The sequence below is a fragment of the Salvelinus sp. IW2-2015 genome, linkage group LG20 (assembly GCF_002910315.2).
Source record: "Salvelinus sp. IW2-2015 linkage group LG20, ASM291031v2, whole genome shotgun sequence".
NCBI classification, from domain to species: Eukaryota; Metazoa; Chordata; class Actinopteri; order Salmoniformes; family Salmonidae; genus Salvelinus; species Salvelinus sp. IW2-2015.
In genome coordinates, this window is record NC_036860.1 from 59176897 (window position 1) to 59199846 (window position 22950).

A 22950-nucleotide genomic window follows, 5' to 3' on the forward strand; every position below is an offset into this window, starting at 1 on the left:
TTTATTTTATTAATCATTTAGAATAAGGCTGTAATGTCTAAAAATGTGGTAAAAGGGAAGAGATCTGAGTTTTGGAAACCCTGGGCTAAAACACCTAACGGAACCTAAGTACAAAAGGAGGTTAGGTAGTCCTCCAGATGAGCAGGGCAAGTCTGTGCCCTCATATGCCGATCTTCAGCTGCCACCGCTTGTGGCTCTGGCCCTTGGGGAGCTCACAGAGGCTGGGCCACAGGTGGTAGTGGTGGAGGAGGTCTATCATGTCTCTGGCCTGTATGTCCATGTTGTACTGGCCCGTGAGAACGGAGTGGGCATTTATATTCCATGAGGGGCAGTGACTTTCCTGATGCGGCTGGCGTGCCAGTGCGATCCATTGCTCAGCAAAAAGTTGGCGGGTCCCAGTTGTCGACTGACATGCAAGGGGTCCAACCAGAATGAGGCCATTTTGTTGACCACTGAGGCCGACGAGCTCGGACCCAGTCTGACACTTAGATGATCTGCTTCTTCACTGTGTGTGCCTTGTCAAAGCGCTGTTTTATTGCTCTTTGTTGCCTGGTGACTGCCTGCTTTGCTTGGGTGTGCGCACGTTGTACCATACATAACACTTAATCCTTCAGCAGCAGTCCAGAAGTCGTCTTCTTCGGTGGAGTTTAACAGTGGTTGGCATCCATTATGTTGCAATACCGCCACAAACTAAACTATAGTATAAATCCATTACACTTTGTGACACAAAATGGAAAAAGAGGAAATGGGAAAAATAACATTTTTAATTACCCTTCCGACTAACCCTATACTAATTAATACCCACCACCTTATTCCACTACTTTAACCCTATCCGGTCTTACCCCAGGCCAACGACCTGAGAGGACAGGACACTACCACTCAACACACCCTGTAACTCTTCTGAAGTCAAATCTCGTACCCTGCTGCAGCTGCCACCACAACATATATTTTCCATCTCTGCAGTACAGTTCATAACCATTGCTATGAACACTACGAAGCCAACCTTACTGAAACATACAGTATATTCATTAGCCTATCCCTCTGTTCTGGGACAGATCTACTCACAGGGATCCTCTCAATCCCTCACCCTTGATCCACCCTCATACCACATCTGCATTACTCCGACCACCTTAACCTGCCACTCAAATCACACACCGCCAATTCCCAGTAACATGCATGGGCACCCCTACAGTTGACACTATATATTTTTTTCTTCCCCCAACTACACATTCCTTTGTCCCATGTCCTCCTTCACACTATCCACATCCTGGAATCTCCCTCCTACATGCCCATAAACATGACACCGGTGGTGGAAAAAGCACCCAATTGTCATAGTTGAGTAAACAAAGATACTTTAATAGAAAATGACTCAAGTAAAAGTGAGTCACCCAGTAAAACACGAGTAAAAGTCTTAAGTATATTTAAAATGAAATACATTAAGTATCAAAAGTAACAATCACTTCAAATTCCATATATTAAGCAAACCAGACAGCACAATTTGTGTTTTTTACAATTTTATTTATGGGATAGCCAGCGACACACCATCATTTACAACCGAAGAATTTGTGTTTAGTGAGTCCACCAGAGCAGAAGCGACGACCAGGGATGTTCTCTTGATAAGTGTGAATTGGACCATTTTCTTGTCCTGCTAAACATTCCAAATGTAACGAGGACTTGGGTGTCAGGGAAAATGTATGGAGTAAAGAGTAAATTGTTTTCTTTAGGAATGTAGTGAAGTAAAAGTTGTACAAAATATGTAAAGTACAGATACACCCAAAAACTACTTAAGTAAAAATACTTTAAAGTACTACACACCACTGCACGAAACCTATAACACTAGTGTATTTGGCACAAACGCTCTAACAGCATAACTCATATCCTAACATTACTTTGTCAGATAAAGTGTAAAGTCACACCAAATGGCGAGCGTCACAAACACTAGGAATATTCAACTTAAATTGCTCCACACTTAAACGCTAACCCAGAGATCACGCTTTTTAAAATGGTGCCCTGTAACTAAGCGCAAAGCGCTTTCCCCAAGTTGCATCGCACAGAGCGTGTGTACCTTCTGATATGAAGAAACAAACAGCACAAGTTCAATTCGGGTTACCTTCACCGCCTCAACAGCACCCACCATCTTTTCCACCCAACCTGAAACCACCCATGGATCAGCCAAAAGGCCTGGTTACATCCCCTTCAAAATTTCACTCCCACTGGACCAAAAATGTTTCTTTGTCATTACCATGTCCATCAATGCAATGCTCGGATTCCGAGCTCAACGCCTTCTAACCCTTCCATTTCACCTCAAGAACTCGAACTTGCATCCAGCTCACTCTGTTTGAACTTGACACCAATGTTCCTCAACATACTCTGTCCCTTGTTATTGCTAGCTTCAACAGATTAAAAACCTATCCTCTGCCTCCCTCAGTCTTTCCAACCTCCTCTCTTTTCGCTCCAAATCTCCTCCCATATGCAATTACCCAACTTGCAAAAATGTTCAACTTTTCCAAGCCAAAATCTTCTTTAAACTTCCTCAACAGACATGCTAAGCCCTGTACTCCCAGCAGTCAAAAAGTGAGCTGGGAGCTCCACTTTAACTAAGCAGGTAGCTCTTTAGGTCAATGAGGCCCAGGTGTTGCAGACCTGGGCCAATCATCATCTCCAAGGAGACCAGCCAAGGGGGAGGAGTCTAAAATAAATAAATAATGCAAACAAGAAAGAGAAACACAGCCAACCAATGTAAACCATACAAAGTAAAAAAGCATGCAATTTCTAAATGAAAAGTCACTGCAAACTCTAAATAAACATTAAATACACACAAAAAAGGCTGGTCTCCAATTGGGGGAAAAACTAGGGAGGGCGACATGTGTCGCACACACATACTGTGCAGGGTGAGATAGAGCTGTGAGAATAGAGAAGTTGAATATAGTCTAAAATTAATGTCTTACTTGTTGTACTGTACATGTATCGTGTCACACCATCTCCAAGTAAAAAAGTTATTGCAATGTCTGCAACTCTGCATTTATTTACAGTCCTGAATCCACCAAGAACACTGACCTCTGCTCTGGTGTAAATCAAATCAAGTCAAATGTTATTGGTCTCAGCAGATGTTAGTGCGAGTGTAGCAAAATGCTTGTGCTTCTAGTTCTGACCGTGCAGTAATATCTAACAAGTAATCTAACAATTTCACAACAACTACCTTTTACACACAAGTGTAAAGGAATGAATAAGAATATGTGCATATAAATATATGGATGAGCGATGGCCGTGCGGCATAGGCAAGATGCAGTAGATGGTAAAGAGTACAGTATATACATATGAGATGAGTAATGTAGGGTATGTAAACATTATATAAAGTGGCATTATTTAAAGTGACTAGTGCTACATTTGTTACATCCAATTTTTTATTATTAAAGTGGCTGGAGATTTGAGTCAGTATGTTGGCAGCAGCCACTCAATGTTAGTGATGGCTGTTTAACAGTCTGATGGCCTTGAGATAGAAGCAGCTTTTCAGTCTCTCGGTCCCTGCTTTGATGCACCTGTACTGACCTCGCCTTCTGGATGATAGCGGGGTGAACAGGCAGTGGCTCGGGTGGTTGTTGTCCTTGATGATCTTTTTGGCCTTCCTGTGACATTGGGTCCTGTAGGTGTCCTGGAGGGCAAGTAGTTTGTCCCCGGTGATGCGTTGTGCAGACCTCACTACCCTCTGGAGAGCCTTACGGTTGAGGGCGGAGCAGTTGCCGTACCAGGCGGTGATACAGCCCGACAGGATGCTCTCGATTGTGCATCTGTAAAAGTTTGTGAGTGTTTTAGGTGACAAGCCAAATTTCTTCAGCCTCCTGAGGTTGAAGAGGCGCTGTTGCGCCTTCTTCACCACGCTGTCTGTGCGGGTGGACCATTTCAGTTTGTCCGTGATGTGTACGCCGAGGAACTTAAATCTTTCCACCTTCTCCACTACTGTCCCATCGATGTGGATAGGGGGGTGCTCCCTCTGCTGTTTCCTGAAGTCCACGATCATCTCCTTTGTTTTGTTGACGTTGAGTGTGAGGTTATTTTCCTGACACCACACTCCAAGGGCCCTCACCTCTTCCCTGTAGGCCGTCTCGTCGTTGTTGGTAATCAAGCCTATCACTATAGTGTTGTCTGCAAACTTGATGATTGAGTTGGAGGCGTCCATGGCCATGCAGTCATGGGTGAACAGGGAGTACAGGAGAGGGCTGAGAATGCACCCTTGTGGGGCCCCAGTGTTGAGGATCAGCGGGGTGGAGATGTTGTTTCCTACCCTCACCACCTGGGGGCGGCCCGTCAGAAAGTCCAGGACCCAGTTGCACAGGGCGGGGTCGAGACCCAGAGTCTCGAGTTTAATGACGAGTTTGTAGGGTACTATGGTGTTAAATGCTGAGCTGTAGTCGATGAACAGCATTCTTACATAGGTATTCCTCTTGTCCAGATGGGATAGGGCAGTGTGCAGTGTGATTGCGATTGCATTGTCTGTGGACCTATTCGGGCGGTAAGAAAATTGGAGTGGGTCTAGGGTGTCAGGTAGGGTGGAGGTGATGTGATGTGATCCTTGACTAGTCTCTCAAAGCACTTCATGATGATGGAAGTGAGTGCTACGGGGCGATAGTCGTTTGGCTCAGTTACCTTAGCTTTCTTGGGAATAGGAACAATGGTGGCCCTCTTGAAGCATGTGGGGACAACAGACTGGGATAGGGATTGATTGAATATGTCCGTAAACACACCAGCCAGCTGGTCTGCGCATGCTCTGAGGACGCAGCTAGGGATGCCGTCTGGGCCGGCAGCCTTGCGAGGGTTAACACGTTTAAATGTTTTACTCACGTTGGCTGCAGTGATGGAGAGCCCGCAGGTTTTGGTAGCGGGCCGTGTCGGTGGCACTATATTGTCCTCAAAGCGAGCAAAGAAGTTGTTTAGCTTGTCTGGGAGCAAGACATCGGGGTCCGCGACGGAGCTGGTTTTCTTTTTGTAGTCCGTGATTGACTGTAGACCCTGCCACACATAGCCGTTGAATTGCAATGGGAGATTACTAGCTACTTTCATCAACGCTACTATTTATTTACTAGCATTGCTGGGAATTAGCTTTAAAATAAACTGAATAGTCTGCCGAAAGCCAGAACTTGAATCAAATTATAGGATTGGTCATTATGCATTGGGGGATTTGAGGAAAAAAAACATCTAATGGAAGATTGAATTAAAAATTGATTTCTAAACGGGTGTCTGTAGACCCATGTAGCTCCTCAACGAGTTTATTTCCTCAATGCTTACGTTATGTAAAAATAAAAGTCCCCCACAAGTTAATGCTTTTTTTGTACAGGTATTTCGCAAGTGCACAACTTTTATTCTGAGGCATACAGAGTGGAAGTTGGTCTACAACAGACTCACGTTTGGAAAGTCTGTTTAATTTATGTTCTACAATCGACAGAGTAAGATAAAATGTATAATATTTCACTTCTGTCTTCCGTTGGACTATTCCTTTTTTTGCAAGCTAATCCCTAGCAACATGTGTAAATATTAGTGTTCCTAACATCATTCTGATGTCTTTGGGGGGGATTTTTTTTTTTTTTACAAACTTTTTATTCTTTCGTTTTGTATCTTTGAAACGGGTTCAAATCAGACAGGCAATACTCGTCAAAAAATACATAGATCTATTCTTTACAAAGTGAAGTATATTTGTCCGGGCCTCAATTGTTCTTTGACTAACACCATTCATTCTCACTGTCGATAATTCTAATGCTATAACTTCTAACAGTAACAGTATCCACTAGCTATCCACTTGCGGGTTGGGAGAGAGTGGGACCAACATCTCTTTTGCGTCAGGGTTTGTTTTTCATGATTATTTTAGTTCCTGGTTTCAGTCAGTATATATAGTCCATCACATAGAAGCAGGAAAGTACCAGCAGCTCCTTTGATTATTTCAATAAATTGCTCCTGCATATCATTTTATTTATCGTTAGAGTATCCTATGATAAAAATGAATGACAATCATTGCGAAGCATTGCCTGTCCCTTCACTGAAATGCCCACAATATGACATGCATGATTGGAACAATGTGGCTGTGTGGGCACTGTGGTTGGCATTTGAAGAGCATGTTTAAAATGGTAATGTATTAAGCTGGAACATCAGGGCCCAGTTTTTCAAAAGTTATGTATCCGGATTTCGTGCTATTGAATAGGTTTAAATGCATAGAAATAGAATGAATAGAATGGGATTCCCCATTCAAGTCAATGATTTGTCTGTTCTATTCATTATATTTCTATGCATTTAATCATAATTGATAGCCAAAATCCTGTTAGATACATTTTGAAAAACTGGGCCCAGAGGAAGGACTACAGAGAGGTGGTGGCCCAAAATGGGTCATACTTATGTCCACAAAGACATACTTGAGAAGGGCCTTGTAACATCCCACTGGGCACAGACGTCAGTTCAAGGTCTAGTTTGATTTACATTTAGTTGAGTTATCAAAGTTTAGAGTTTGAGAATAGGATTTCTCTATTTAAGTTGTTAAGTTATGTCAAACATATGTTATCTCTTCATCAAACAATCACAATCTCACTAATGTATTAAGTTATGTAATCTTTCCTCACCTCATTTAACACTAAGGCTATTATTATAAGCACATTATGGCCCAACTTCATGAGTTTCATTTCATTGTGAGGATCACAACAATACCTTCCTCCTGAACTGACTATTGTTATTCCATGTTTTGATTGCCTTTCCTGAAGATGACACAAGATGAATGAATAGTTTGCTTTTGTGGTCATCATCCCACTCAGCCATTTTACCAGCATTTTACCAGCATAACTCTGAGTGACACACTGTTAGAGTTATGCTGGTAAATTATTATCTATTTTTATACTGAACTAGACTGAATGAAGATCATTCTGGTGGGTGGGGGACGTCACACAGACATAAATGTTTCCACCAGGGCAGATGGGACACAGACACCCTCCCTTTACAGCCCAAGCATGCTGTTGTCTTTAAGGTAAATTACCCTGTGGTTAGTTTATGCAAGCATGCAAACAGGCACTGCACATTGTACATTCAAAGGTCAAATTCAAGCTTTCAAGCTGTATAGTTTATATGGCTGGCTCAGGTCTCTCAGCTCAGATCTCTTAGGCATTGCTAATGTTTGTAACATAAACTAGTCCCAAAGTGTAAGGAAAATATTTGACTGTCACAGGGCCATATCTCTGCCGTTAAATTGTTGTTAAATTGTATATACTGTAAGTTATGCCAACTGCTTCGGTTGAGTGAGATCCAAGAAACTTAACAGAAAAGTCTAGCTACTGGCAATCCTGAGATTACTACTTCGTGACCAGAGCATGCAAAATGGGCAAACTGCTGCATTTTCAAGATGCACCATACTACAATATTTTGTCTACTGTACTTCCAGTGCTCTTGAAATACATAGATAGCTACATTTGCCTAAAGCAGTAGTGTCTCTATGGTCTGTTTCCTTTCCCTAGATGCTTGAGTGTACAACAGCAGTAGCTGCTCAGTTCCCTTTTTAGCTCTACAATAGTTCAGTCTCAAAAACGGGCTCTAGTTGATATAAAAGACCACGTCCGCTATATGCAGTGGTCTGTCAATGTTTATTTCAAAACGTTCAGACCAAATCTCTCATGTATCAGTCTATTAATAGCACTGGCTGAATACTCTTTGTTTTTTACCTTGAGTTTTTTTCTGCATTGCTAATTGAAAGTAATTAAGTTAAAGCAAACATGCCCAGTTTATCGAACTTACTACGTTTAGCAATACTTACACTCAGCTAAAGAGATATGTTGTTTAGTGATAGGGAGGGGGTGTGATGCTTCTCTAACAGTGAAACTCCCACATGTTGTGATGGCAACTCTGACTCTGCTTTAATCTTCCCCCGCATCTCAGAGAGCAGAGACTATAATTACACATAGAGACGGAAGCCACACTGCTACGGAGTCTTATCTAACTTTCACCAAACAATGGCTGACACAGTACCGTCCTCAGCGAGCAAGGGGTGTGAAAGTAACAGAGAGTGGGGAAAATGCAACTATAGCTACAATGAAAAAGCCACACTGAAATTTCAGTGGAACAAGATTTGTATACCAGACAACAAAAGAACCAAACGGTGAAAGTAAAAAAATAAAAATGGAATCTCTTCTCTCCAACAGTTGTTTATAACCTGCTTTGAATTTGTATCTATAAGGCCCTCTTTGCAAGGGCAACATCTAAGAAGAAGAGGAACAGGTGTTAATCAAACAACTGTTGTTTGTGTGTGTGTTCTTGTTTAACTATCCTTGTTGGTACCAGAAGTCCTCACAATGATAGTAAAACAAGGAAAATTCGGACAAGTGGGGACATTTTTCCGGTCCCCACGGGAAAAATGCTATTTTAGGCTTAGGGTTTAGGGTTAGGGTTACAATTGGGGTTAGAATTAAGGTTTGGGTTAGTAGTTAGGGTTTAGTATGGCCCTGGGGTTAAGGTTAGGCTTAGGGCTAAGGTACGGGTTATGGTTAGGTTAAGGGTTAGGTTTAGGGGTTAGGGAACATAGGATTTTGGATGGGAATCTATTCTTTGGTCCCCACAAGGATAGCAATACAAATTGTGTGTGTGTGTGCATATGTGTGTGTGTGAAGAAGAGGAACAGGTGTTAACCAAAAAACCTTTATGTTTGTTTTGCTATGTAGATCTGTGATGATTAATGTCATTCAGAAATGTCACCACAGGAGATGAAAGCATAAGTATGGCTACAGAGGTCACCTTTGAGACATTGCGTTGGCCAAATGCTTTCATCACTACAAGATGTGTAACATCAGTAATGTTTATTTTCCAATTGATGCTCAGTCCTGTTGGTGTGGGGTGCGCTGGGCTGAACTGATACCGACGGATTTGATCATTTATCGAGAACTTATTACTGATATCAATAATAAAGATAAATAGCTTTTACTAAAGGAATTATAAGTTAGAAATTAAATAAGTATGCTATTATGGGCTATTGCTAATGGGACAATTGATAGCTACAACATTCAAAGTAATAGTAGTAGTTTTAAGGGTAATATAAAAAAGTAACTGGTGCACATTTATGTTATAAACGTATCGTTCAATTTATAATTATTGTGATAATTTTGTGAATTTATCGTGATATAGATTTTTTACCATATCGCCCCGCTCTACCTCTAAGGTATTCATGCAGATGAGAGGGCTAGAAGGGCAGTGGTGAAGGTTAAAGGACACAGGCACACAACATGGACAAACACTGCTCTCTTGTGGGGCTAAATAATCCCAAGCCACACAACATGGGTGAATACTGCCCTCTGGTGGCACTACATCCCCATGGCATCCAGCCTAATTTTCATACACTCTACTATGCACATTGCACGCAACAGGGAAGAACGTTGACATCTGATGGTACAGAACTAGCAATAGCTAAAATCCATATCTAAGCTTGCAATCAGCATGGATGTATTTGTTATAAAGCTACTGTGACCTGTCACCACATAGATACAGACAATGTTCTATCGTCTTTTTGATTGGTGGTACTGTATTGTTAAATATGTATTATGTTTAGGGTCATTTCTATGGTTGTTTGTGTACAGTGCATGAAAAGTGACCGAAAATGTTATTTCCTGGGGCAATCCGCAGTTCAAACTATAACAAAGCGGACTCCTGGCTATGTTTTGGTAAATACCTGAGGGATGGGCCTGGAGAAATGTAACCACCCTCTCAAATTAATAGAAAGAGCTATGGATGCAATGACTAACCATTTGAGGCTATACAATGTTAGTTTACATTTACATTGTTTACGAACATCGGAGTAAAGCAAGCTTATATTTTGGGTTCTGATGGGGTATGGCAGTTCATCTAAGCTCATGAGGCATTTTTTAGCTATATTCTTCAAGAATCAATGGGTATAAATCATTAATTTATAAATCCAAAAATGGATGTAGCAAATGCAGATTGCCCCTTTAAGGAGGGGGTGAAATGGTGGCCCAGGGCTTGCAATTCTATTTCATTGAGTTTTTGGGCTGCAATAAATAATCACCAGGACCGTCACTCTACAGTATATAAACAGTTAAGATGGAGTGTATAGAATAGGGAATGAATCTATATTGTACAGCTGTTTTTTAGTAGTTCTTGAAAACCCCATCCCTTTCCTCCCACTCTCAAGTCTAATAAACGCTATGAAACAGACGTTTTATTAGATCCGCAAAACTTGTTGGAAATGGTATAAAATGCTGTTAGAAACCAGTGCCATTGAAAATAGTTACTTTGTGAAACCAGTATAGCATCAAATAAAATACAAAATAAACTATAAAATCCAAAGAAAGGACAGAAGTTCCTATACTTGAACTTTAACATTCTAAGTTTAGTTTTTATTACTGTAACAGCACGCCAAAAAACTGTGAATTGCATATTGTATTTATTAGGACCTTCTACAAAGTCTTGCAATGCTTTGGGTCATCACTTTAGGATGACAAGACATTAGTAGAATTAAAGAATATACTTATAAAACAGAAATGTACATGTACATGTCACAAATATTATTGTTGGCAGTTGGACTAAGTTATGTGGGTTTGGCAGTTTCTATAACTGAAACACTTGAGAGTACCTTTCTAGGTATCATTTGGAACAAGTTTGGTGGAGGAAAAAACTGTGACGTGAGACAGTCACGTACTCTGGCACAGTAAGGTACAGACAGACAGATATAGCTGGGCACTCAAATAAAGAATGAAGCACTCAAATATCATCTGTAATACACAGTAGCCTACTATCAACACCCATTAGAAGACTAAGGTGACAGAGTACGAATAAGCATATGCTTATGGAAAGGATCATAGGCTACACACAAATGTGCACTACAACGTTTGCAGTAAAGGGCAAAACATGGAAGATGTCCTGAAAAATATGGAATTACTGTCCAGGACAAGACTCTAAACAACATGTTTAGAAAGGAAAATCCACAACAGCATCAACATTTCCCCACACATTTTTCTGTCATGCCAGGTCACTGTTCTGGGTTTTCTCCAGGGTTGCCCATGTAAGGGCCTTTCCCTGTTTCCTTGTTCCTCCTCCCCAGGGAGAAGGCCTCTGTGCTGGGTTAGGCTGCTGTGAGGCTCACCCTCCTCTGGGACTCACCCCTGTAATTGCTCCTGTGGGGGCAGAGACACAGAGCACCGGCGTTCACACACACACACACACACACACACACACACACACANCACACACACACACACACACACACACACACACACACACACACACACACACACACACACACACACACACACACACACATACAAATGGAACTTCCTGCTCAGACCTCCTTTCTGCCTCTCAGACCTGGGCAAAATACTGTATTAAATGTGTGCTTGATATAGCTTGGAGTTTGCTCTTTTGAGACAATTCCGTTGGTTTTACTGTACCAGACAAAATATTTGACATTTTTAACATGATGTATTTGACCCAAACACTTCCAGTCATTGCGCTAACTCCAGTTAGCAGCTTCCTTCAATACATAAAAATGGTATGTTCTTCTGACTCTGGGGAGGTAGGTAAAGGGCCTTATTAATGAAATCCTGACGTACAAAGCATTAACAAGCAATACAAGGCATTCATCTAAGCATGATCAGAGAGGGAGAGAGAGACAAAAAAACATGGCTCATGGGAGAGGGAGATGAAAAAAGAGTGTAGGTACCTCACCAGCTCAGTTTATAAACAAAAAAGAGAAAGAGACAATAAATCTAAGACCCTTTATAACATCTGAGTGGTTTTATTCAGAATCTGAGTTGTTGACCAATAGCATTACTGTAAAGTTAACCTCCAATCAGATATCATACCTAGAGACCTGTAAAGACAACATAACTTCTGCTTCTCAGAGGTTTGACAATGGTGGTTGGTAAGAGTAACACAGTGAATGCTGAATTCCTGAGAAGACAATAAAACCTTTTGCATAGCGTGTTGATAAGAGTCACTTCGGGGGCTGGGTCGCCCTACAGTTCAAATCATAGAGATAGATAGAGGACTCTAGTGTCCAAAATTCCATTTTAGCATGGTCAGCGCCATGAAGGACTTTCACCATTTGTAAGCAGTCAACTAGGTTGGACTTCCTATGGGTTAAGGAAGGATCACATAATTCTATTCAGGTTATCAGGAGGGATCAGACAATTAATTTGACTCGTGAGCCAACGTTCCATAACTGTAGATGGCAGTAAATTGCCAACCTTGACTTTGTACATGTTCAACCAACACACTCCAGAGTGAGAGCTATTGTATGCACCCATTCAGTTTGTTTACAAACTCACAGAAGTAGTAGAGGAAGAAAATTGACTACTTCAAAATGGAGATGGCCTCAATGGCGCTGCCCATCATAATGTGACAGATAAAATGTTGCGTCCTCTAACTATGTCTATGTTTCAAGTGCAGTCTCATCAGGGTCTGTGGTGAAGTAGCTGAGACCATGCATCTCACCATTACCACATTGGTCAATCCCTCTCCAGTGACTATGACAGGATGAGGGAGAGGACGATGCAACAAAGAAAAGAGTAGCCTGAGCTAGATGGCCACACCCTGTAGATAGGTTACTGACTTTCTTGCTTACATTTCAGCAGACTTGTTTGTTCCTGTCTTCTCATTTGTGTTTGAGATGCTGAAAACCAACTCGCTTCATCAATGTCAACCTAGTGATAGAAACCTTTTGGTTTTATTTCAAGTAACTATATACACACTCTGGTTTTCTCAGTTTTGTTATGTTTTATTCTGTTTTGGGCACTCAGAGTGTTTCACAATACTGGATCTCATGGGCTTTCCGTTTCAGTACAATAGCTCTCACCCAAGCCTTTAAAGCTAGTTGTTAAAAGGAATGATGGAAATCCTACTGTATTGAGACATGCATGCCTGCACCACACTCATTTATTTTGACTTACACTGTTCTTTGTCTTCCGGTCAAAATACATCTCAGTATATAGTGAGTGTACAAAACATTAAGAACACCTGCTCTTTCCATGACACAGACTGACCAATAGACTGAATCAAGGAGAAAGCTATGATCCCTTATTGATGTCACTTGTTAAATCCACTTCAATCAGTGTAGATGAAGGGGAGTAGACGGGATAAAGAAGGATTTTTAAGCCTTGAGACAATTGACACATGGATTGCCCGGCACCTACCACCATACCCCGTTTTTGCCTATTCACCCTGAATAGGCAAAAACGGGGTATGGTGGTAGGTGCCGGGCGCACCGGTTTGTGTCAAGAACTGCAAGGTGGCTGGGTTTTTCACGCTCAACAGTTTCCCGTGTGTATCAAGGGCTCTCGAGTGTCGCAGCAGTCTAAGGCACTGCATCTCAGTGCTAGAGGCGTCGCTACAGACCCTGGTTTGATTCCAGGATGTATCAAAACCGGCCGTGATTGGGAGTCCCATAGGGCGGAGCACAATTGGCCCAGCGTCGTCCGGGTTAGGGTTTGGCCGGGGTAGGCCGTCATTGTAAATAAGAATTTGTTCTTAACTGACTTGCCTAGTTAAATAAATAAAAATTCTACCACCCAAAAGACATCCAGACAACTTGACACAACTGTGGGAAGCATTGGAGTCAACATGGGCCAGCATCCCTGTGGAACGCTTTCGCCACTTTGTGGAGTCCATGCACTGACAAATTGAGGCTGTTCGGAGGGCAAAAGGGGGATTGCAACTAGGGCTGTGGCGGTCATGAATTTTTGTCAGCCAGTGATTGTCAAGCAAATAACTGCCGGTCTCACAGTAATTGACCGTTAATTAACATAAACACATTTAGCATCTCCTGGCTTCCACCTACAAGCTACTGATGCAGACCTTTGGAACTTCTACATCTTAAAAGTCTTATAAATGCATGTAATATAGCCTACACCATCACAATAAATCCATTATTTATTTTAGACAGGTATAAAGAAACATGATATGAAGAAAATCTATTTTCAGAAGAACAGAAAAGCATACTCTGAGTTGTCTTTATGTTAGGCCTTGATCTGGCTTTGCCATATGGCTGTGGGCTACACTAGTTCATTTAGCAGACAAGATTAGCTTAGAATTCCTTGGCATTATTTTATAGTATGAATAATACAATTGAACATAGCTGAATAAAATACAAAGGATATTTTCTCTAAATGATTTGACGGAGTGCGCACATGCCGCTATTCTGTGTTGAGCAGTTAACAAAGAAATAGGTCCTCCTATATGCTTCATTTAGAGTTATTTATGTAACTTTATTTGTGATGAAATGATGGTCTATATGTTTTGATTTTTAATACATTCTAAGGCTGCATGATGTGACTAATGACGATTTGAAAAAAGTTGCATGGAAGGCATGTTCTCTGCTTTGTTTTTAGCGCAAGCTGCACACACTTCATCAGTGTCTCATTCACAATTTGACAAGCTTTTTTATTGAACCTTTGTTTAACTAGGCAAGTCAGTTAAGAACAAATTCTTATTTGCAATGACGGCCTAAGAAAAGTGGGTTGACTGCCTTGTTCAGGGCGACAAATTTCTACCTCGTCAGCTCAGGGATTCGATCTAGCAACCTTTCAGTTACTGGTCCAACGCTCTAACCACTAGGCTACCTGCCTCGGATTTCCTAGTGGTATCCCCTTTGCCTTTTAAGGCCAGTGGACATTGTGCGCTTGGGCTGAATATAATAATTATAATTCCCTTCTTCCGGCTGCGTGCTCCGATATCTACATTTTTAGTGGCCAATGCCCATCACGGGATCTGGTCCTTCCCACAGGCTACAAGTGAAGACCGACACAATGGGCATGCGACCGTGCGCGTTTTTGTTGAATTCTGAGGCGCATATTGAAGATGTTGGAAAAACGGTCCACATTTACTTTTAGTCAGCCAACAACATTAGTTGAAATAAAACATAAGTTAGTTGAAATCAAATAAAATAATTTAAATACAGTAAGACATTGTTAGTTTGGCAAAAAAAACTACGCCAACATACAGTGGGGAGAACAAGTATTTGATACACTGCCGATTTTTCAGGTTGTCCTACTTACAAAGCATGTAGAGGTCTGTAATTTTTATCATAGGTACACTTCAACTGTGAGAGACGTAATCTAAAACAAAAATCCAGAAAATCACATTGTATGATTTTTAAGTAATTAATTTGCATTTTATTGCATGACATAGTACTTTTGATACATCAGAAAAGCAGAACTTAATATTTGGTACAGAAACCTTTGTTTGCAATTACAGAGATCATACGTTTCCTGTAGTTCTTGACCAGTTTGCACACACTGCAGCAGGGATTTTTGCCCACTCCTCCATACAGACCTTCTCCAGATCCTTCAGGTTCGGGGCTGTCGCTGGGCAATACGGACTTTCAGCTCCCTCCAAAGATTTTCTATTGGGTTCAGGTCTGGAGACTGGCTAGGCCACTCCAGGACCTTGAGATGCTTCTTACGGAGCCACTCCTTAGTTGCCCTGGCTGTGTGTTTTGGGTCGTTGTCATGCTGGAAGACCCAGCCACGACCCATCTTCAATGCTCTTACTGAAGGAAGGAGGCTGTTGGCCAAGATCTTGCGATACATGCCCCATCCATCCTCCCTTCAATACGGTGTAGTCGTCCTGTCCCCTTTGCAGAAAAGCATCCCCAAGAATGATGTTTCCATCTCCATGCTTCACGGTTGGGATGGTGTTCTTGGGGTTGTACTCATCCTTCTTCTTCCTCCAAACACCGCGAGTGGAGTTTAGACCAAAAAGCTCTATTTTTGTCTCATCAGACCACATGACCTCTCCCATTCCTCCTCTGGATCATCCAATGGTCATTGGCAAACTTCAGACGGGCCTGGACATGCGCTGGCTTGAGCAGGGGACCTTGCGTGCGCTGCAGGATTTAATCCATGACGGCGTAGTGTGTTACTAATGGTTTCTTTTGAGACTGTGGTCCAGCTCTCTTCAGGTCATTGACCAGGTCCTGCCGTGTAGTTCTGGGCTGATCCCTCACCTTCCTCATGATCATTGATGCCCCACGAGGTGAGATCTTGCATGGAGCCCCAGACCGAGGGTGATTGACCATCATCTTGAACTTCTTACATTTTCTAATAATTGCGCCAACAGTTGTTGCCTTCTCACCAACCCTATTGTCCTGTAGCCCATCCCAGCCTTGTGCAGGTCTACAATTTTATCCTTGATGTCCCTACACAGCTCTCTGGTCTTGGCCATTGTGGAGAGGTTGGAGTCTGTTTGATTGAGTGCGTGGACAGGTGTCTTTTATACAGGTAACGAGTTCAAACAGGTGCAGTTAATACAGGTAATGAGTGGAGAACAGGAGGGCTTCTTAAAGAAAAACGAACAGGTCTGTGAGAGCCGGAATTCTTACTGGTTGGTAAGTGATCAAATACTTATGTCATGCAATAAAATGCAAATTAATTACTTAAAAATCATACAATGTGATTTTCTGGATTTTTGTTTTAGATTACGTCTCTCACAGTTGAAGTGTACCTATGATACAAATTACAGACCTCTACATGCTTTGTAAGTAGGAAAACCTGCAAAATCGGCAGTGTATCAAATACTTGTTCTCCCCACTGTATTTGTGGATTACATCTTTTGTCCTGCCATTCAATCAGGTGTTTTTTTTTGTTACATAGGGACAGACAAACAGAAAAAAATAAAAGGCTGTATGATAACACAAAACTGAAATTGTAAAAAAAACAAAAGACTAAAATGCTGGGTGCGATTTGTTCCTCATCCGTATCACCTGCATCTGTGGTTAATCGGATCACCCCTGGGTTTTGATATCGTCACACAGACCTAACAAGCAGCAAAAACACTAGCCTATGTCAATCTACTATACCCCATAGTACAAAAGTTGACCTATTCTGTGTGAGAAATAAATATTTCAAACATAGTCTGGGACAGTTGTGGGATGTGATAGATCCCAAATTAATAAAACCACTAGCATAAAAAAAACTTTTTAAAAGCAATGAGGCTGACACACCAGATCAGAACATTTAGCTTAAAATGTTGATAAACTATTAGGCTATTTCTTCACATTATAAGCGCAACAATGCACACACGGCAGTAAGCTATAAGAGCAAATGTTCAAAAATGCAATCAATTAGCAGGAAAACACCATTCTCAAAATTGACCCTCAAAATGTGATTATGCATGTAATGCTTTAATTATAAAGAAAAGATTTTATGGTGAAAATGATCTTCCCCAAACTTGAAACTCACCCATTGGGTATGTATGCCAGTTAGGCTCCAACACCCTGTTGGAAAGCAGATTAATGTGCATAATTTTAAGAAGTTATTTGGACACTTTAGTTGTGATACAAACTATATCAAAGCATTTAGGCCTATGGGCTAGACTACATGAGGTGTGCGACTATGATTTGGAAAAGTCGCAAAAAAAGACACGCGCTGTTTCTTGCCTTACTGCACACAAGTTGCAAGTTGCATGTCACATCTACCCCCACTCCCCACCTCCAGCGTTCAACGTCGCCGGTTTACTAACAACCGGTCCTGGCAACCATCATTACGCACACCTGGCAACAATCATTGCGCACACCTCTGCTTCATCATGAGTCACATCTGGACTCCATTACCTCACTCATTACCTCCCCTTTATCTGGCACTCCCAAGGTTCCTTCCCAAGTATCGTTTCTGTGTTTCATGTCAAGATGCTACTTGTATCGTTCCATGGTCTTTGTTGTATTAAACTTACCACCTGCTTCTCGACCACTGTCTATGTTACACTGGGAATCATTCACAAGTGATAATATATCATTCACAAGTGTCACTCATCAGATTATTGTCACCCATCAGACTATTCTTGATTTAATCTAGTCTTTACATATACTAAATAATATATGTGGTAAATTTGTTTTGAAATGGACCATTATCATGAACCTGTCTCGTAACAGGGGCAAGCCAAAAAAAATACATGTCATCTATGCACTTAAATAGCGAATGGAGTACACTTGGTTTATTTTCATGCCAGCGAGGAAGGTTATACTCCTGTTGTAAAGAGAAGCAATGTACTTAATATTAGGAAAGTTGCTAAATAAATATAGTAGGCCTATGGGATAGTAGGCCTATGGTAGCTGATGGGATTCTCCTCTTTGTAATAGAGGCCATCAAAACTCTGTTTTCTCACGCAATTGCATAACCTATAGAAATGTTGCGCAACCTGAGCTCATGGGCGCTAAATAATTATTTGATTTTTTGATTACATTAGCATTGATGTCAGTGATTAGAGGGTCAATAAATAGAGTGCTGAGTACCAGTCACTTTGCAAGTTTGGTAGGCTACTAATGACCATCTATGGTAACCGTAACAGCCCTACGTGCATATTAGGAAGGTGTTCTTAATGTTTTGTACTCTCAGTGTATAACAATGCAAATAGACAAAAAGCAATTCCAGGCCTGGAGTGTCTCTATAAAATGATGGTGTAGTATTAGTAATCTTGTGGCAGTGGTTGGGCAGAGACTGCACGATCAGTAGCCACATACATAAATATAAATCCTCTTCAGCCATCTGGTCAGTATTAAGGGATGAGCTTTGAGAAGAATGTCTGTGGGGGATAGCTTATTGTGGACATACAAAATGGTAAAGCACAGTAGCTGTGTTTGATTTTTTTTATTGCAGCAGTCACCTATTTTTCTTAGAGAGAAAAAAACACTTCAGCCTCTAGCGATGTTGAGATTTTATAATATACACATGCATGTGCACGTATGCACACATACACATGCATGCACACAAACACATAAACAAACTAATGTATGCAATACTTTCACATAAACCTTAAATACTCTTTTGAGGCGGCTAAAATGTTTTATAACTCATCTTCTTAGACCCCAGGCCTTGAACACATTAGAGTTTCTCCGCCTTCTCCCACAGTCTCAATAAACATAACCAGAGGAGCCAGGGCAGCCAGAGGAGCCAGGGGAACCAGAGGAGCCAGGGGGACCAGGGGAGCCAGGAGAGCCAGAGGAGCTAGGGGAGCCAGGGGAACCAAGAGTAGAGGCCAGGGGAACCAGAGGAGCCAGGGAAGCCAGAGGAGCCAGGGGATCCAGATGAGCCAGGGAGCCAGAGGAGCCAGGGAAGCCAGAGGAGCCAGGGGATCCAGAGAGCCAGGGGAGCCAGAGGAGCCAGAGGAGCCAGGGGAGCCAGAGGAGCCAAGGGAACCAGAAGACCAGGTTACCCAGAAGGACCAGGTGAACCAGGGGAGCCAGGGGAACCAGAGGAGCCAGGGCAGCCAGAGGAGCCAGGGGAACCAGAAGGACCAGTGAACCAGAGGAGCCAGGGGAGCCAGAGGAGCCAGAGGAAGGCCAGGGCAGCCAGAGGAGCCAGGGGAACCAGAAGGACCAGGTGAACCAGAGGAGCCAGGGCAGCCAGAGGAGCCAGGGGAACCAGAAGGACCAGGTGAACCAGAGGAGCCAGGGGGGCCAGAGGAGCCAGAGGAGCCAGGGGAGCCAGGGCAGCCAGAGGAGCCAGAGGAACCAGAGGACCAGGTAAACCAGGGGACCAGAGGAGCCAGGAGCCAGAGGAGCTAGGGGAGCCAGGGGAACCCAGGGAGCCAGGGGGTCCAGAGGAACCAGAGGAGCCAGGGGAACCAGAGGAGCTAGGGGAACCAGAGGAGCCAGGGAACCAGAGGAGCCAGGGGAACCAGAAGGACCAGGTTACCCAGAAGGACCAGCGTGAACCAGGGGAGCCAGGGGAACCAGAGGAGCCAGGGCAGCCAGAGGAGCCAGGGCAGCCAGAAGGACCAGGTGAACCAGAGGAGCCAGGGGAGCCAGAGGAGCCAGAGGAGCCAGGGGAGCCAGAGGAGACCGGGGAGACCGGGGAGCCAGGGAGCCAGAGGAGCCAGGTGAACCAGAGGAGCCAGGGCAGCCAGAGGAGCCAGGGGAACCAGGGGATCCACCCTGCTCTGGTGACACAACATAACTTGTGCAGCCGTCGTCTCAAGGAAAGACTGAGTGGAGTGTTGAGTTGTTGGGGTCTATGCATAAACATAACCTTTCTTGACATAAGCATTTTGAAATATTTGTACTCTTTATTGAGTGTATTGGCTTAATATATTCACATAGCTCATTATTATATGGAAGACAATCACCCATCAAGGTCACTACATCAATGTTCAGAGATGGCATTTGATGCATCTGCTCCAATACAATTGTTTCACCTCAAGATTGCCATTTTCTCCATCCTGTTTTGAGCACTCTGTTTGCCTTGTGTGTAGGCCTAGGTCTGTGTTGGTCAGTGGAAGTGGCCTCCGAGTGCCTCCTCATGGTCTGTTTGGGCTAAAAGTCATGCATGGATACACTATAACTAAATGCCCTGCGCGGGACCCAGACCTGTCCCTGTCCCTGTTTACACCCATAAAACACTATGCTGCCTGTGTGGGTGTCACTTCAAGCCTGTTTACATCTCCTTGCTAAATTCCTTGAAAAAATACAAGATTTCCAACTAAACTGTCGCAAGCCTACTTTTATATATTGGGTAATTTGTTTTGAGACAGACTAAGCGACCGAGGGGCCCTTTGACAGACAGAAACACACATAGTTTGAAAAAATAATGTTTTATAAAGGGAGGATTTTTCCATACAGACAGACACATACCGTGTAGCCACTGCAGCGGTGTTAAGAACACACTTGAATTAAGCCACATTATGCCACAGGAGTCGAGAGTCATCCTGCTATGAAACAGTGTTGCTATTTTCAACTGTCATTAACGAGATGCTCCAGAGTCAGAGTCATGGCCTGTCGTCGTATACAGCAGCTCCATACAGAGCAGCAGGGAGTCAGTTGTGTCTGTTTTCCCTATTTAAGATTGTGTTAACTAGTGACATGAAAAGAGTCATCTGACTAATGACCATGTGAGACCGCATTGTGACATTTCAAAGTGACTCACTGAAGCAAGCGGCCCTGTCAGTCAGTCAAGGCCCCCTCTCCCCCCCCCTATCAGAAAAAGAAGATTACATTCAAACTCAATGTTAATTTTCAGCCATAAACTCAGGGCCGGCCCAGCCAATAAGCAATATAAGCGGCCACCTGTGGCTGCTAGGGGGCCCCACTGCTGCTAGTTTTTTAGGAACTCAGTCGGGTCTCAACGTACTGTTGAGAATTAGAATAGTAGAATACACAAAGTGCAAATTTGGTAGTGCATCAGCAGTTATGTCAGTCACTGGCAGTTATGTCAGTCACTGGCAGTTATGTCAGTCACTGGCAGTTATGTCAGTCACTGGCAGTCACTCAATCAGCCCATGTCAGAAAACATTTCTTTACATTGCTAGGTAAGTTAGTCTAGCCAGCTATATAAACCTTGTAGTAATCATGGCCGAATTACCAACTGGGCGTTGTGGGGGGGTCCCCAACCAAATCTCTCTTAGGGCCGCCAAAATGCTAGAACAGGCCCTGCATATACTGAAGACTTCCTGTTATGGTGCATCAGTTGTTCCACTGGTGGAGAGTGATACAGTCCAGACCAGCTAGTATTGTCTAATACTGTCCAGTGTTTCTCAGGATGCAGGCTTATCTGGTGGTCACACGGCTGGCCAGGATCTCCTATTCTGATCACTTTTCCCCGAACGAAAATCCACATTTACTGATTTTTATTGCATGGTCAAATATAAACCGTGTTCATTAAAAATGTATGAATGAGTTGGCGTAAAACAGTAGAAAATGTTGTATGGATTAATATAAATGACGCCGCAACGAGCACCAGAGATATTGAGATGAGCGAGATGCAAGACTTTCTTTCTCAAACAGCCACACACAGTATCTGCACATGTGCAAGGGTTGACTTCACACTGTTACAGCGTGGAAGCCAGGGCACCAAAACAGCGGAGAGGTTGAGCCTTGAGCTTCAATGCTCTTAGTTGTTGTGGAAATTGACCCACTATGCAGTTTACTTTCTGCATATACGTGATATTAATCTACCTTTAACTACTGTTTATAAATGTGTGTCTATTCATTTCTCAGCAGTGAAAGTATTGTATTGTTAAAACAATAGTATTGTTATTCTTAAAGTACTGCCCAGTAGTGACTTTGAATGAACTTTTCCTGCTAAGGCCTCCTTGCTGCAACCCAAAATAACCTAATAACACAACAGAGGTGGAATTCCCAAACAGAAGCAGCAGTGACCAAATCTTTGTCTCTCTCTCTGTCTCTTTGTTTCTCTGTCTGTCTGTCTGCAGCCAGTCTTGTGTGTCTCAGCCACAATGGTCAATCTGAGGGATGTCTTCATCATGAGGTATTTGGTATACAGAACTAGGCTATACTTCCCCAAACAAACAAACCTTCTATCTCTTTGATGCTGCTCAGACAAAAATCAGTCTCTTTACAGGTGGTTAAGGAATCTTGCTGAAGCAAAACTCTCTGGAAATTGAGAAAGTCAAATAATGATAAAGACAGATGAGGGAACTGAATGATGATATTCACGTGATGGCGCTTTCTCTCCTCTCCACAGCACGGGTTCACTGGGGCTACATACCCAAAGCATCTTAACACTGGTGTCTGTCTGACCACAACTGGCCATCCTAGGAGACAGAAATACCAGATGGATGTCTTCTACAATTAAGCCTTACTTGACAAGTTTGGAGACATGATAGTAGTGTCTCGACAAATGTTTTCTCATCACAGATATAGGATGGTTTTCATTATGTGATTTGTTTGATAGAGTAGACAGAGCTTCTACAAACAAACTCATTATTTTATTTTACCACAATTTTACAATTCTACTTAGTTTGTCCAAGTGAACAATGTAGGAGCAATCTTCACAACTTGTTTTACCAGGGAGCTTGTTAATGTCACACCCTGATCTGTTTCACCTGTCTTTGTGATTGTCTCCACCTCCCTCTGGGGTCGCCCATCTTCCCCATTATCCCCTGTGTATTTAGACCTGTGTTCTCTGTTTGTCTGTTGCTAGTTCCATCTTGTTAGTCAAGTCAACGAGCGTTTTTGTGTCTCAGCGACCTTCT

General features: G+C 42.6%; 1 pseudogene; it reads left to right on the plus strand.

Moving 5' to 3' along the window:
- The window catches only part of LOC111980224 (uncharacterized), a 401020-nt pseudogene that overhangs the window by 324541 nt on the left and 53529 nt on the right, over positions 1-22950 (plus strand).